At 41.2% G+C, this 17,423-nt stretch overlaps 1 protein-coding gene across 1 annotated transcript in view; it reads left to right on the forward strand.

The window, feature by feature from the left end:
- The first annotated feature begins 3,034 nt into the window (after positions 1 to 3,034).
- The window catches only part of ndrg2 (NDRG family member 2), a 60,616-nt gene continuing 46,227 nt past the window's right edge, over positions 3,035 to 17,423 (forward strand). The window contains exon 1 of the mRNA XM_079802805.1: positions 3,035 to 3,554. The gene's annotated coding sequence lies outside the window, so the exon portion shown is untranslated. The remainder of the gene's footprint in view (positions 3,555 to 17,423) is intronic.

Raw genomic sequence — 17,423 nt, forward strand, 5'->3', positions numbered from 1 at the left:
TTGATAACGGCCATATTGAATGGCTATTGGGAGTTTATCATTGAGAAAAATTACAGACTTGATCATCATGAAATCTAATTTAGAGTTTTAGGTCCAATTTAATTCGGTAATTAATCTACACTGAACCCAAAAATATTTATAAAACCAAAATATTTTGACAAATCTTGTTTATTCAATGAAAATCAATGTTGTCATAGACCCCTAACATTCTTTTTGTTGAATGACATTGACTTTTCCATGAATGTTTCCAGTATGTTTTATAGATTAGTTGTGCTGATCATGTTATTGTGACAAACAACTTTTGGTCTACTACAAAAAACATTGTCTTAATTGAGAATTTCCTCCATCAACATCTCTACAAGCAGGCTTTTATTTGGAGGAGGGTGACGCGTGCCCCCTTTTCATTCGGTTTTCCAAATCATTTGTTGACCCATTTGCATATGTAATGGAGGCCAGCTAGTCGCTGTGCGAGTAAACCTCATTCCTCTGATCTCTAGCGACTGACGCTATAGCGGTTGCAGTGTTTATCCTCCTTGTTAGAGCGTCCGACTCTCATGCCGGCAGACCCGGGTTCCAGTCCCACTTAGAGCGGGGCGGTTCGAACAGGAGGGATTACGTAATTCGTATAAATTTCTGGAAGAAATGAGAGATTAGTGTATAAATATCTTCTGACGCACCCCAAATCACACAAAGCTCTTGCTTAAGACTTGCAGCGCAGCTTAGTTTGAGAACAGATGTTACATTTTCTATATTGCCATATGCGTTCAACAATTGCTAAGCTATGCTAATGCTATCAAAGCATTGTATTAGCATTGTAATTAGCTAGTTAAATTTAGCCATGTTTAAGTTTAAGTTGATATTAGCCTACATTATATTTTGTTAAATGTAGCCTATCAATTAGCTTACTCAAATATTAACTGTCACCATCCCGCTGGCGGGACACCTGGCACTCTTATTTTGATCGCCTTTTTTCTTATCATATATTTGAGTAATTATCATAAATTAGGTATCATTCGAAAGCTTACGAACTCAAAATTCATCCTGTGAAAACCGTTTTGAAATTGGACGTTGCGTTACCATGGAAATGGTACTTTAAATTCATCTAGCGGGCTCCTCCCCTAGTGGGCGGTGTCATGTTTCATATTACAACATTTATTTTAACTACTTTATAATCAAAATCTTTTCTAATCTTGACAAAACACATATCGTCGGAAAGGTCTGAGTCTCAAGGTTCCATATTTGGTCACCGTTTTGTGATGGAAGTGACATTTGGACAGAAATTTACGGGAAAATGCATCAAAAAAACAATCAATGGAATTTCAATGATACCCGGTGGCTATTTTTGGTATAGCACCTAAACACAATTTCATGGGGACTTACATTTTTGTGATATCAACTTCAAATTTGGAACACAACTTGGTTTTGATTTTATAGTAATTTTAGATTAAAACATTTTTGTAAAATATATATTTTATATAAAATAAAAAATATTTAGTACAGTATTTTTATTTACAGTAAATTTAAACTTCCATAACTTTTTCATAATTTCATATTTTGAAGTGCTTTCACTTCAGCAATAATCTACGGAGTGTCTGCTTTAAAACAAACTTAAAGGGTTAGTTCACCCAAAAATAAAAATTCTGTCATTAATTACTTCCCCTCATGTCGTTCAACACCCGTAAGACCTCCGTTCATCTTCAGAACACAAAGGAAGATATTTTAGTTGAAATCCGATCGAAACACGGCCTCATGAAGCTTCGAAGCGTTATGAATCAGTGAGTCGATTCAGCGGTTTGAATCGCCAAATTTCAGCAGTTTGGCGGTTTGACACGCGATCCAAACCACTGATTCGACTCACTGATTCATAACGCTTCGAAGCTTCATGAGGCCGTGTTTTGAAATCGTCATCACTATATAAGTCGTTATTTAGGGTTTTTTTGCGCACAAAAACTATTCTCGCCGATTCATAAAGTTATTTTAGAACCACTGTAGTGAGATGGACTTTGTAACGACGTCTTTAGTGCCTTTTAAGGGTCTTGAGAGTGAACCGTGCCATTGTGCCAATGGAGGCCTTTCAGAGCCATCAGATTTACACTAAAATATCTTAATTTCTGTTCCGAAGATGAACGGAGGTCTGACGGGTGTCGAACGACATGAGGGTAAGTCATTAATGACAGAATTTTCATTTTTGGGTGAACTAACGCTTTAAGTCTATATTCAAAAGCATTCCCTTTAAGTTTGGATAGTGCATTTTCATGTGTATTCTCAAGTGACTGTGACAGTCACAGGGGGGTGACAGTTAAGGGGTTAAAGTTATGAGCAATTAAAATGTATGAGTAAAAAATGTAATCTGCCAGTTCTACTTACTTAATATTTGATGATTGCCTCAAATGTTTTGAGTTTCGCCAACTTTTTTGGGTTTAAGCATGTTTCACACAGTTGAATCACCGTTGATTGTTTAGGGGTTACTGCATTGAATATTACATTTGTTGCATTGAGTTTATGATTGATTTATTACAGACTTGATCGTCATGAAATCTAATTTAAAATTTGAGATCCAATTGAATTGGTTTTTAATCTACACTGAACCCAAAAATATTAGGAAAATCTTGTTTATTCAATGAAAAACAATGGGGTCCAATGTTGTTATAGACCTATAACATTCAAAGTAAGAAAGTCAAATTATGATACAGTTCTTTTTCGGTGACTTTTCCTGTAGCCTAATGTTTCCAGTATGTTTTGCACTGTTCATAGTAAGCATAATTGTGATTACTTGGTCTACTACAAAAACCATTGCCTTAACTGAGAATGTCCTCCATCAACATCTACAGGACTGCCTGAAGCGCGCTTTTATGTGGAGGAGGATGACGCGCGTCCCCTTTTCATTCGGTTTTCCAAAACATTCGTCGACCCAATTTGCATATCATACATTTCTGGAAGAACTGAGAGATTAGTGTATTTATATCTTCTGACGCAGCCCAAATCACACGAAGCTCTTGCTTAAGACTCGCAGCGCAGCTGTAACCAGAACCTTGGAATGCGAACGCGTTTTGTTCCACCAGGCGCTTCAACAACGGGCGCGAACCATTGCCGAAAACAGGGGGAGCCGCTTTCCAACAGCGGGGTTTTTTTGACATTCAGCGTCACAGTGTCGATACGTTGGAGGGTTGGTCACAGGAATAGCGTTTCATAACACACACTTCATATAACTGTCCTCAGACACCTCAGCACCGACGACCCGAGCTCGATGGGTCACTTCGCGCTCCCCCATCCATAACTCAAGTCGACTTATTTGATTGACGGCTCCATATTTTTTTGTACTGTGGCTTCAGAGAGGACAAAAAACGGGGTAATACAGAGCGAGGAAAAGAGGGAGAGAAAATAACAAACGCTGCTGGAAAGAAAGTGCGAGTTGAAGAGCACTGGGAGCCACCCAGGGTCAAGACTGTGACCAATACACATATATTTCAAAGACAAAGGATTGTCGACTTTTGCTTATTTTTGCATTTTAGGGAAATTGGGCACGCCGACATCAATATTATTTTACATTAGAGGTAAGTGCAATTTCTTAAGAGAAACGCCTCTTCTTTGTAACAGACTGTCTAATTTGTATACATTATATTATTAATGTTTTTAAATGCACGCAACAATGAGTTTGCCCGTAACGAACGGTCACGAATTGTTGCGCACAATGGAATAAAATGTAAATATGCATAAGGGCTGATCGTGCCGTTTTAAACGACACACGAGATGTGAGCCTAATCTTTTCCAGCGGCTGGAAACTTGTAAACACAAAGCTGCGTTGAAATCAGCTCGCTTAATATGAACCATGACTGTATAACCTTAAGATTGCACGCATTACAGGAGCCAACTCGCATTTCCCACAAAATAGTTTTATGCGTAAACGTTACTTGACGTGTCAGTTTAGTTGTGGGATAATTGAGGATGGTCTTTGTTCATGCATTTGCGCTGGAGAGATGCATGCGTGTTGTTTTGTTGTTGAGGTGAACTTGAATATCAGAAGGAAAACATAGGCTCGCGCCGTGGGCTTTTCTGCGGGTCTGTTCACTTACGCGCCGTGGCTGTGGAGAATGTGTGTCAATGTCAAAGGGAGGTGTGTCGCGAGCGCAGACAAACCCGCAAAGGCCTTCCCCAGCCACGACTGCACGCAACAAACACGCACAAACACCGTGTGCTGGACTCACTGAGATACATCTGACTGTCGAGTCCGCTGGTGCTTTATCTGGGCTCTTCAGTGACTCATACAACATTTAAAGTGATAGTTCACCCCCAAAAAAATACAATACAACGCATGTTTTTTTTTACATAACGAAGATTTTTTTACTACTTTTTTTTTCCATACTACAAAATGGACTGCTTCTTTATGGAAGCTTGTTTTCGCAACAGAATTTTAAAAAAGCAACTTATTCAGACTTTTTTCCCCCAGAATTCCGTGATACTTGCAATTACGAGGAAAAAAAGGATTTTTCCTCAGAATTTGACATTATTTCTCAGAATTGCAAGATATAAACTCGCAATTTTGCGGGGAAAAAAAGTCTGAATTGCGAGTTATAAAGTGCAAATTGAAAGGTTTTTTTCTTGCATTTGTGACTATTTCTCGCAATTGCAAATTTATCTATGCAATCTCGCAAAAAAAAAAAGTTTGAATTGCGAGTTATATATCACGGAATTCTGAGTTGCAAAATAGCTTTTTTTTTATTCTGTTGCGGAAAACAAGCTTCCATAATGAAGCAGTCTTGCAATTCTTACTATTCTCAGAATTGTGAGATACTCACAATTGCGAGTTAAAAAGTTGCGAGAAATAAATTCTGACTTTATAATTCGCAATTCTGACTTTATAATTCGCAATTCAGACTTTTTTCGCAATTGTGAGCTTCTATCACGAAATTCGGACTTTCACTCGCAATTGTGAGTTTATATCGAGCAATTTATTTTTCGCAATTGTGAGATAAAAAGTCATAATTATCTTTTAAATGGTTTTATTCCGTGGCTTAAACAAGCTTCCATACTTCACACTGTTGATATGAAAAGAAGTGTATTTCCCCAGAATTGGACTTTATTTCTCAGAATTGCAAGATATAAACTCGCAATTGCGAAAAAAGTCTGAATTGCGAGTTATAAAGTACGAATTGAAAGGTTTTTTTCTTGCAATTGTGACTATTTCTTGTAATTGCAAATGTATCTTTGCAATCTCGCGAAAGAAAAAAAAAGTTAGAATTACGATTTATTTCTCGCAACTTTTTAACAAGATATAAACTCGCAATTGCGAGAATTACAGTCAGAATTGCGAGTTTATATCACAAAATTCTGACTTTATAACTCACAATTCAGACTTTTTTCGCAATTGCGAGTTTATATCTTGCAATTCTTAGTATTCTCAGAATTGTGAGATACAAACTTTAAATTAAGAATTAAAAAGTTGCGAGAAATAAATCGTAATTCTGACTTTATAATTCACATTTCTGACTTTTTTTATGAAAATCATGAAATTTGGACTTTATTTCTCGCAATTGTGAGATAAAAAGTCACACTTATCTTTTAAATAGTTTTATTTCGTGGCTTAAACAAGCTTCCATACTTCACACTGTTGAGCTCCAAAAATAGCCGACAAAATATGTTCCAAGAACGTTTGGCTGACGTTCCATTGTTCATTGTTATTTCTGAACGTTCTCAGAGTGTTCAAATAGTTTTCTCTTGGATATGGGAACATTAGAGAAAACATTAAGGGAATGTTCAGATGTATCATATTGCAAACATCATGGGGACGTAAACTCTGAATGTTTTCTGAACCGTCTGTAACAAACTGTTGGAAAACATTGGACGAACGTTCAACTGAAATGTTCCGGAAAAACATTCCATAGTGTTTTTGTGCTAATGATAACTTTGAAAACACACGTTACTGGAAGAATGTTTGTTCACAACTTTGACAGAACGTTCTGAGCAAAGATAAAATTAGTCCATATATTCTTCTGAAGCCATAAGATAACTTGACACTTGACACATAATAGACACGTGTAGTCCCCTAATACATGTTCCTGTTGTTATTGTGAATGTTGTACCAGTGTCTTAATCTTTCAGAAGCGTACACGTGTTTGTCCTCTAATTTGATTGGTCTGAGCTCCAGACATCAGGCTGTCAGACTCTTGATCCTGCTGATTTTCTATGTAACAGCACTCTTTCTAGTGCGATAATGTTTACATAATAACTTGCTCCGCCTCTGAAACGATTCTTCTTTCCAGCTGATGGCATCAATCCCTCTTAGTTTGCAACCCCTCCCCCTCCAACTAGCCTTCATATATAGAGCCACAGTCGGGGTCATGACGTTAGGCTATTAAAGTTAGAGGGTTCATGTACATTTTTATGTTGACTTTTAAGTAACAATTCATTCAGGTCCTTGCTTTCTTGTCTTATTTGGAGCTTGACAGTGTGACTCATCTTCCGTCTCCTTTCACGCTTAAACCAGATTAGGGCGAGTAAATGACATAACTTTATTTTTCGATGAACTGTCCCTTTAAAGGCAGCCAGTCCCTTGATGTGATGTGCGTTCTGCTGGTGAAGTGAGAGCAGCTGGTCTGGGGACTGTAAGGTGAAGAGCGCTCTGTGGAGCTTGTGTAGTCTCTGACTGAAGGTGATGCTGGTGAAGTGAGAGCAGCTGGTGTGGGGACTGTAAGGTAAAGAGCGCTCTGTGGAGCTTGTGTAGTCTCTGACTGAAGGTGATGTGCGTTCTGCTGGTGAAGTGAGAGCAGCTGGTCTGGGGACTGTAAGGTAGAGAGCGCTCTGTGGAGCTTGTGTAGCCTCTGACTGAAGGTGATGTGCGTTCTGCTGGTGAAGTGAGAGCTGCTGGTGTGGGGACTGTAAGGTGAAGAGCGCTCTGTGGAGCTTGTGTAGTCTCTGACTGAAGGTGATGTGCGTTCTGCTGGTGAAGTGAGAGCAGCTGGTGTGGGGACTGTAAGGTAAAGAGCGCTCTGTGGAGCTTGTGTAGTCTCTGACTGAAGGTGATGTGCGTTCTGCTGGTGAAGTGAGAGCAGCTGGTGTGGGGACTGTAAGGTAAAGAGCGCTCTGTGGAGCTTGTGTAGTCTCTGACTGAAGGTGATGTGCGTTCTGCTGGTGAAGTGAGAGCAGCTGGTGTGGGGACTGTAAGGTGAAGAGCGCTCTGTGGAGCTTGTGTAGTCTCTGACTGAAGGTGATGTGCGTTCTGCTGGTGAAGTGAGAGCTGCTGGTGTGGGGACTGTAAGGTGAAGAGCGCTCTGTGGAGCTTGTGTAGTCTCTGACTGAAGGTGATGTGCGTTCTGCTGGTGAAGTGAGAGCTGCTGGTGTGGGGACTGTAAGGTGAAGAGCGCTCTGTGGAGCTTGTGTAGCCTCTGACTGAAGGTGATGTGCGTTCTGCTGGTGAAGTGAGAGCAGCTGGTGTGGGGACTGTAAGGTAAAGAGCGCTCTGTGGAGCTTGTGTAGTCTCTGACTGAAGGTGATGCTGGTGAAGTGAGAGCTGCTGGTGTGGGGACTGTAAGGTAAAGAGCGCTCTGTGGAGCTTGTGTAGTCTCTGACTGAAGGTGATGCTGGTGAAGTGAGAGCAGCTGGTCTGGGGACTGTAAGGTAAAGAGCGCTCTGTGGAGCTTGTGTAGTCTCTGACTGAAGGTGATGTGCGTTCTGCTGGTGAAGTGAGAGCTGCTGGTGTGGGGACTGTAAGGTAAAGAGCGCTCTGTGGAGCTTGTGTAGTCTCTGACTGAAGGTGATGTGCGTTCTGCTGGTGAAGTGAGAGCAGCTGGTCTGGGGACTGTAAGGTGAAGAGCGCTCTGTGGAGCTTGTGTAGCCTCTGACTGAAGGCCACCCGCGTGCAGCACATCAGCAGCAGCGAGGAGAAGCGGAGAGAGGTTTAGACAGACTCTGCCTTGAGTAATGACTGGAGGGAAACTATTCATCTGTTAGGAAACTTTCATTTACTGGTGGATGAGAATCTGTCCATCTATCGTTCTGTCTGTCTGTCTTTCACACAGTGCCTTTACTTTCTCTAGATAGAACAACTGAACGACAGACAGAACAATGGATGGTTGGACAGACAGTCATTCATTTGTTCATTCTGTCTCTCTGTCTGTCTGTCTGTCCATCCATCTATCTATCTATCTATCTATCTTTCTATCTATCTATCTATCTATCTATCTATCTATCTATCTATCTATCTATCTATCTATCTATCTATCTATCTATCTATCTATCTATCTATCTATCTATCTATCTATCTATCTATCTATCTATCTATCTATCTATCTATCTATCTATCTATCTATCTATCTATCTATCTATCTGTCATTCATTTGTTCATTCTATCTGTCTGTCTGTCCGTTGTTCGTTAGTTTATTATGTCTGTCTGTTGTTTGTTTGTTCATTCTATCATTCTGTCAGACGTTCACTTGTTCATTCTATCATTCTGTCTGTCTGTCCATTGTTCGTTTGTTCATTCTATCAGTCTGTCTGTCTGTCTGTCTGTCTGTCTGTCTGTCTGTCTGTCTGTCTGTCTGTCTGTCCGTTGTTCGTTTATTATGTCTGTCTGTTGTTTGTTTGTTCATTCTATCATTCTGTCAGACGTTCACTTGTTCATTCTATCATTCTGTCTGTCTGTCCATTGTTCGTTTGTTCATTCTATCAGTCTGTCTGTCTGTCTGTCTGTCTGTCTGTCTGTCTGTCCGTTGTTCGTTTATTATGTCTGTCTGTTGTTTGTTTGTTCATTCTATCATTCTGTCTGTCTGTCCATTGTTCATTAGTTTATTCTATCATTCTGTCTGTCTGTCTGTCCATTGTTCGTTTGTTCATTCTATCATTCTGTCTGTCTGTCTGTCCATTGTTTGTTTGTTCATTCTATCATTCTGTATGTCTGTCCGTTGTTCGTTAGTTCATTCTGTCTCTGTCTGTCTGTCCGTTGTTCGTTTGGTCATTTTATCATCTGTCTATCTGTCTGTCTCTCTGTCTGTCTGTCCATCTATCTGTCTGTTGTTTGTTTTTTCAGTCTATCATTCTATCTATCTGTCTGCCTGATGTTCGCTTGTTCATTCTATCTATCTATCTATCTATCTATCTATCTATCTATCTATCTATCTATCTATCTATCTATCTATCTATCTATCTATCTATCTATCTATCTATCTATCTATCTATCTATCTATCTATCTATCTATCTATCATTTGTTCATTCTATCATTCTGTCTGTCTGTCTGTCCGTTGTTCGTTAGTTTATTATGTCTGTCTGTTGTTTCTTTGTTCATTCTATCTATCTGTCAGACGTTCACTTGTTCATTCTATCATTCTGTCTGTCTGTCCATTGTTCGTTTGTTCATTCTATCAGTCTGTCTGTCTGTCTGTCTGTCCGTTGTTCGTTAGTTTATTATGTCTGTCTGTCTGTCTGTCTGTCTGTCTGTCTGTCTGTCTGTCTGTCCATTGTTCATTAGTTCATTCTATCATTCTGTCTGTCTGTCTGTTGTTCGTTTGTTCATTCTATCATTCTGTCTGTCTGTCCGTCATTCGTTTGGTCATTTTATCATCTGTCTGTCTGTCTGTCTGTCCATCCATCTGTCTGTTGTTTGTTTTTTCAGTCTATCATTCTATCTATCTGTCTGCCTGATGTTCGCTTGTTCATTCTATCTATCTATCTATCTATCTATCTATCTATCTATCTATCTATCTATCTATCTATCTATCTATCTATCTATCTATCTATCTATCTATCTATCTATCTATCTATCTATCTATCTATCTATCTAATTTGTTCATTTTATCTATCTATCTGTCTGTCTGTCTGTCTGTCCGTTGTCCGTTAGTTTATTCTGTCCGTCCATTTGTCATTTGTTCATTCTCTCATTCTGTCTGTCTCTCTGTTCATTCGTCCATTTATTTGTTTGTTAATTCTGTCTGTTCATTCTGTCCGTCTGTCGTTCAATTGTTCATTCTATCCTTCTGTCTGTCATTTGTTCTGTCGTTCTATCTATTGAACATTATGTTCAAAGTTAGATGTTGTGGTGTAGTGTAGTATCCTCAGGTGACCGTAGGACTGACCTGCCCCTGCAGTGATGAGAACAGATGAGTGAGCAGTCAGACAGTCTCAGAGGTGACTGTGTGTTTGTGGATCTGCTCTTCTGACGGTACAGAGCTCCCTCTGTTCCCCCGCATCCTCCAACCATTCAGCTCCAGCTATTCCTGCTCTCTGTGGGTTTCTCTCCTCATTCATTCCCTCACCTCGCTCTGCCCTCTCTAACATGTGTACATCTGAAAGATGAGAACTAATATTGGTATGTGGGTGGATGTGAATCTAGATTTGTAAGACGAGAATCTCACGTGTAGTGGGATTACATTTTTTACTAGTTGATATTATGGCTGGGAAATACATTTGCAATGAATTTTTATGATAAAAGTGAGAATCATTGTAAATATCTCAGTAATTTGTATGCACTTTTGGCCTAAAGATTACGTTAGACCAGTTTTGTGATCCTTCCTTGTCTTGTTATTCGTGACTTTAGGATCTTGAAGTCTAAGGTGTTTTACAGTTTTTCTCAGTCGCTTTGGTACATTTCTCGAATCATCCTCGACATTTGCAAAACAGCAAGTGCATTTCTCTAAACAATTCGTACAAATAGCCCAACACCATGGATTACCTGCAAAAGCCAGTCTCTAGCTCTAGTTCATCTCTCAAAAGTAAATATCAACATGAACAAGTCAATGCCATCAGAATCACAAGTCCTTGTGTCATTGTGTATGAACAAGACAGTCAAATTGCTTAGTCATATTGTCAATATAACTGCACACTGGAGGGATGTTCTGATGTAAATATGGCTAAAGTTTTGATGACAATTATTGTAAATTGTAGGTTACACCTTAGTGTGTGTGGGAGTTTGAATGCAAGAGACTGGACAAGATTCACATTTACGCTTTTACTGTTTGTACTGTAATTTGTTGACAGACCATATCATTGCAATACAGAAAGGAAAAGAAAGCACTGCATAGCACAAAGAGAAAAAAACCCAGAAAAACTAAAGTAGAAATGTGAACATCTAACGGAAATGTATAGAAATATGCTTGACATTTTATGACAACTTGTTCAACCATTTTGCATGTAAAGACTTCTGCTATGAACTAATGCCTAAATGTTGTGGGGGGTGAGACTATTCAACAGAGACACATTATAATACACTTTGATCAACATTCAATTTCAATTTCAATTCTGATCTGAGAAATGTACCAAAGCGACTGAGAAAAACTGTAATAGCATCTCGTATGTAAACTCAAGTAGCAGAAATAGAGTTGGTTTCATTGATTTCCACACTTCAAACTTCTCGTTTCAATAAATCAACTCCACGATTCAATCATTTGTTTGCGTCACCATTTAGAAAGTGCACAGAAGTCTCATTGCGGCATTATTTTTTTACATTAATTTTCATTAAAAAAAATGTTGTATAATGTTTTACTCAACCAGGGGGACTGGCAAACTTTCAAAAAATTCGTAAAAATATTGCATTATATTGAAAAAAACAATAAAATGTTTAATAAAATGCTAAAAAATACAGCCCCCACCCCCCGTAACTATTTTTTTTTATTGAAAAGTTGATCTTAAATCTTATAGAATCACAAAGTGTTTAATTTAATATCAACCAAGCAGTGTTGCCATAATTATACACTTGATATAACACTTTTTTTTTTTGACCATATTTTGAATATATTTTGTTACAATAAATGTTTAGTTGAAATAATAAATTGAAATAATTCAACTTATTGAATCCCCCCCCCCCCCACACACACACACACACACAATTTTAAGCCAATTCAGAGCAAATATAAATATTATTATATATTTAATATTAGGTCTGTTTCAGCCCTAGTTGTGAAAACAAGCCTCGGTCACACAGGCTTCTTGTAACCAGTCATTAGTCAAAGAATAACCTTTTTGCCATACGCTGGTATTTGACTCCGCCCACTTGTAGCTTTTGGCTATAGAGTAGTTTCTGTGAAAGTAATTACAGAACAAAATTTGAATGCAACATTTGCTTGAAAACACTTTCTTGTCTCGTCTTGTGCACTGAATGATATGTTATGAAACACTGAAGTGGTGCAGAATTCTGGGTAAACTGAGAGGGTTTACATAAGCGAAGGGGTTTGAGGCGTATCAGTGATGTCATGTCCTCATGGCTGTGGTCATGGATTACATCTGCATAATAAGATCTGGGGGGGTTTATGTGTGTGTCGCTTCCAAATGGTGACGAGCCTCCAGCGTGAAGGTCGTTCTAGGAATGAGTGTGTGTTGGAGAGAGAACATCTTGTCTTTCAGGCTCTTTAATGATGCACATCAGTTACGCAAGGACACTTAATCAGGTCGAATGTTTGATTCTCTCTAATGAACCGAGTCTCTGGGCTTTACTGAAAGTTAACAAGTACACACTGAGCCGTAATGACGGAGAACTGGAGAAACATTTGAGGAAATTAAGGCCGCTGAGATTCACCAGGAACGTCAAGAGAGAGATTCCTTAATACTGCTGGATAAAAGACATGAAAGTGTGACGAACAGAACAGACATGACCGGAAATGAGATGATGGATGGATGGATGATGGATGGATGGATGGATGGATGATAGATGATATACAGACAGACAGCACATTTGTGAGGTCAGGCACTGATGTTGGACGAGAAGGCCTGGCTCTCAGTCTCCGCTCTAATTCATCCCAAAGGTGTCCTATCGGGTTGAGGTCAGGCCAGTCCAGTTCCTCCACACCAAGCTTGCTCATCCATGTCTTTATGGACCGACGCTTTGAGCACTGGTCAGTCATGCTGGGACAGGAAGGGGCCGTCCCCAAACTGTTCCCGCAAAGTTGGGAGCATGAAATTGTCCAAAATGTCTTGGTGAAGTATTAAGAGTTCCTTTCACTGGAACTAAGGGGCCAAGCGCAACCACTGAAAAACAACCCCCACACCATAATCCCCTCCTCCACCAAACTTTACACTTGGCACAATGCAGTCAGGCAAGTCCTGTTCTCCTGGCAACCGCCAAACCCAGACTCGTCCATGGGATTGTCAGACAGAGAAGTGTGATTGGTCACTCAGAGAACACGTCTCCACTGCTCTAGAGTGGCGGCGCGCTTTACCCCACTGCGTCCCACGCTTTGCATTGCACTTGGTGATGCCATGGAAACCCATTCCATGAAGCTCTACACACTGTTCTTGAGCTCATCTGAAGGCCACAGAAGTTTGGAGGTCTGGAGCTCTTGACTCTGCAGAAAGTTGGCCACTTTTGCGACTGTGACCCTCAGCATGCGCTGACCCCGCTCTGTGATTTTACGTGGCCTACCAATTCGTGGCTGAGTTGCTGTTGTTCCCAATTGCTTCCGCTTTGTTATAACACCACTAACAGTTGAGCGTGGAATATTTAGTAGTGAGGAAATGTCCCGAATGGACTTATTGCACAGGTGTCCACCGATCACGGCCCCACGCTTGAGTTCTCTGAGCTCCTGAGAGCGGCCCATTCTTTCACTAATGTGTGTAGAAGCGTCTGCAGGCCTAGAGCTTGAGTTATACACCTGTGGCCATGAAGTGATTGAACACCTGAACACCTCAGTGATTTTGAGGGGCGTCCCAATTTTGGCAATAGAGTGTTTATAGATGGACAGACGGCAGGTAGATAGAGAGATAGAGAGATATACACACACAGATAGAGTGAGTCAGTGCTGTAATCCATCAGGGTGTTGGCTGCTCTTTTCCTGCTGAAGTGATGAATGCGGCAGCATCGCTGTGGGATACGCAGGAGTGAAGGATCAGGAAAACAACACTGAGCGTTTTGGCTTATCTCCGGGTCTCCATGGCGGCTGCCATGGCTCATTCTCTTTTCTTTTGTCATCTAAACTTTCTAGATGAACAAACACCGGGACAAAGCCCAGAGCAGGCGAACACACACACACACACACACACACACACACACACACACACACACACACCCAGATCCGCTGTGTGCAGTTATTGTGAATAGATTGGTTACATTTAATACTTTGTTCATTTCAAAATGTGTTTGTTACCAGTTCAGTCATGCTCACTTTGTGTGTGTGTGTGTGTGTGTGTGTGTGTGTGTGTGTGTGTGTGTGTGTGTGTGTGTGTGTGTGTGTGTGTGTGTGTGTGTGTTATTGAGCCATTAAATTCCTCTGCAAGCAACACAATCACACAGGTGTCACATTTATTTTCCTTCAACACACACAGACTTCAAATAAATACTGTAATGCTTAAAGAAATGTCATTTCTTTTGTCCCATTGAGAAATCAAGATTTTGAGAATTTATTAAGTTGTTTTCACAAGTCCCAAGCGGGAGTATTTGAAGGCAAACTAAGTTTTTCCTCTTCAGTCAGAGAGCTGAACAGATTTCAGGAAGGAAAACGAATGCGGTGTCTGATTCATGAGGTCCAGGCTTTAAACTCAGGTGATATGTGTGTCGTATCCATAGTTTAACTGTGCTATTTGTGTGTCACGGTGTCGAATGGCTGGTGCAGAGGGTTAGTTTGGTCGAGTAGCGCTGTTTTGAAGTTATTCTCTTATCATGTTTCTCATACACACCCTGAAATGGTCATTAAAACAAGTGGGGCGTTTTTAAAGGGGTCATGAAAAGCATTGTTTTATTGTTTTATAACGTTTCCTGTGGTGCACTTATAATGTTAGTGTGATTTTTACATAAAAGAATGGACAGAAATAAAAGGCATTTTTCCTTGCCTGATTTTAGCCTCAGATTTAAATGCTCGGTTTGTGGGGGCGTGTCTGCTGTGAGACTTCAGTGTAAACGCCCACTGCTGCGATTGGCTGCTGTGAGACTTCAGTGTAAACGCCCACTGCTGTGATTGGCTGCTGTGAGACTTCAGTGTAAACGCCCACTGCTGCGATTGGCTGCTGTGAGACTTCAGTGTAAACGCCCACTGCTGCGATTGGCTGCTGTGAGACTTCAGTGTAAACGCCCACTGCTGTGATTGGCTGCTGTGAGACTTCAGTGTAAACGCCCACTGCTGTGATTGGCTGCTGTGAGACTTCAGTGTAAACGGCCTCTGCTGTGATTGGCTGCTGTGAGACTTCAGTGTAAACGCCCACTGCTGCGATTGGCTGCTGTGAGACTTCAGTGTAAACGCCCTCTGCTGTGATTGGCTGCTGTGAGACTTCAGTGTAAACGCCCACTGCTGTGATTGGCTGCTGTGAGACTTCAGTGTAAACGCCCTCTGCTGTGATTGGCTGCTGTTAGACTTCAGTGTAAACGCCCACTGCTGTGATTGGCTGCTGTGAGACTTCAGTGTAAACGCCCACTGCTGTGATTGGCTGCTGTTAGACTTCAGTGTAAACGCCCACTGCTGTGATTGGCTGCTGTGAGACTTCAGTGTAAACGCCCACTGCTGTGATTGGCTGCTGTTAGACTTCAGTGTAAACGCCCACTGCTGTGATTGGCTGCTGTGAGACTTCAGTGTAAACGCCCTCTGCTGTGATTGGCTGCTGTTAGACTTCAGTGTAAACGCCCACTGCTGTGATTGGCTGCTGTGAGACTTCAGTGTAAACGCCCACTGCTGTGATTGGCTGCTGTTAGACTTCAGTGTAAACGCCCACTGCTGTGATTGGCTGCTGTGAGACTTCAGTGTAAACGCCCACTGCTGTGATTGGCTGCTGTTAGACTTCAGTGTAAACGCCCACTGCTGTGATTGGCTGCTGTGGGACTTCAGTGTAAACGCCCTCTGCTGTGATTGGCTGCTGTTAGACTTCAGTGTAAACGCCCACTGCTGTGATTGGCTGCTGTTAGACTTCAGTGTAAACGCCCACTGCTGTGATTGGCTGCTGTTAGACTTCAGTGTAAACGCCCACTGCTGTGATTGGCTGCTGTGAGACTTCAGTGTAAACGCCCTCTGCTGTGATTGGCTGCTCTTAGACTTCAGTGTAAACGCCCACTGCTGTGATTGGCTGCTGTTAGACTTCAGTGTAAACGCCCACTGCTGTGATTGGCTGCTGTGAGACTTCAGTTTAAACGGCCTCTGCTGTGAGACTTCAGTGTAAACGCCCTCTGCTGTGATTGGCTGCTGTGAGACTTCAGTGTAAACGCCCTCTGCTGTGATTGGCTGCTGTTAGACTTCAGTTTAAACGGCCTCTGCTGTGAGACTTCAGTGTAAACGCCCTCTGCTGTGATTGGCTGCTGTGAGACTTCAGTGTAAACGCCCTCTGCTGTGATTGGCTGCTGTTAGACTTCAGTTTAAACGGCCTCTGCTGTGAGACTTCAGTGTAAACGCCCTCTGCTGTGATTGGCTGCTGTTAGACTTCAGTGTAAACGCCCTCTGCTGTGATTGGCTGCTGTTAGACTTCAGTTTAAACGGCCTCTGCTGTGAGACTTCAGTGTAAACGCCCTCTGCTGTGATTGGCTGCTGTGAGACTTCAGTGTAAACGCCCTCTGCTGTGATTGGCTGCTGTTAGACTTCAGTTTAAACGGCCTCTGCTGTGAGACTTCAGTGTAAACGCCCTCTGCTGTGATTGGCTGCTGTTAGACTTCAGTGTAAACGCCCTCTGCTGTGATTGGCTGCTGTTAGACTTCAGTTTAAACGGCCTCTGCTGTGATTGGCTGCTGTGAGACTTCAGTGTAAACGCCCACTGATGTGATTGGCTGCTGTTAGACTTCAGTGCAAACGCCCTCTGCTGTGATTGGCTGCTGTTAGACTTCAGTGTAAACGCCCTCTGCTGCGATTGGCTGCTGTTAGACTTCAGTGTAAACGCCCTCTGCTGTGATTGGCTGCTGTGAGACTTCAGTGTAAACGGCCTCTGCTGTGATTGGCTGCTGTGAGACTTCAGTGTAAACGCCCTCTGCTGTGAATTATGCCGAATACAAATAAATAGACATTCATTGTTGAAAATATTTAAAGAACATTCCTAGCATTAGGGTCCTTTGGAAGGGAATGTTATTTTTAGTCTGTTCGTGTCTCCTCGTCATCTCACTAACACACCAGTGGGCGGGGCCAAAGTTGCAATGATAAAGTGGGCGTTAATCTTCTTCTGCAGAGGTGGTCTTTCACTATCTATGACAGGCTCATTCCACAACGAGTCGTTCTCTGGGCTTAGTAACAATAAAAGCTGATTTTGGACTAACAAGAAAGTTTTCATTCTTATAGTATGAGGACCTCTTATATGTCTAAAATCCAAATGCTAACAATATTGAGTTCACTCATAAAAATGAAGGTTCTTTATCAGAACCTTTAACATCCCATCTTTCAACTGCACTAAAGATTCTTTACAGTGGGAAAAGTTTGCAAGTATGATTGTTTGTTTTTATACTTACAATTTAGACAATTTGTAGTCAAAGCCCCATTCGGATGGGATTGATTTAACAGGGAGAGGTGAGCTTCTCAGTGATTCCCAAATGTGCCATCTCAGT

The sequence above is a fragment of the Gobio gobio genome, assembly GCF_949357685.1.
Source record: "Gobio gobio genome assembly, chromosome: 2".
Classification (NCBI taxonomy): Eukaryota; Metazoa; Chordata; class Actinopteri; order Cypriniformes; family Gobionidae; genus Gobio; species Gobio gobio.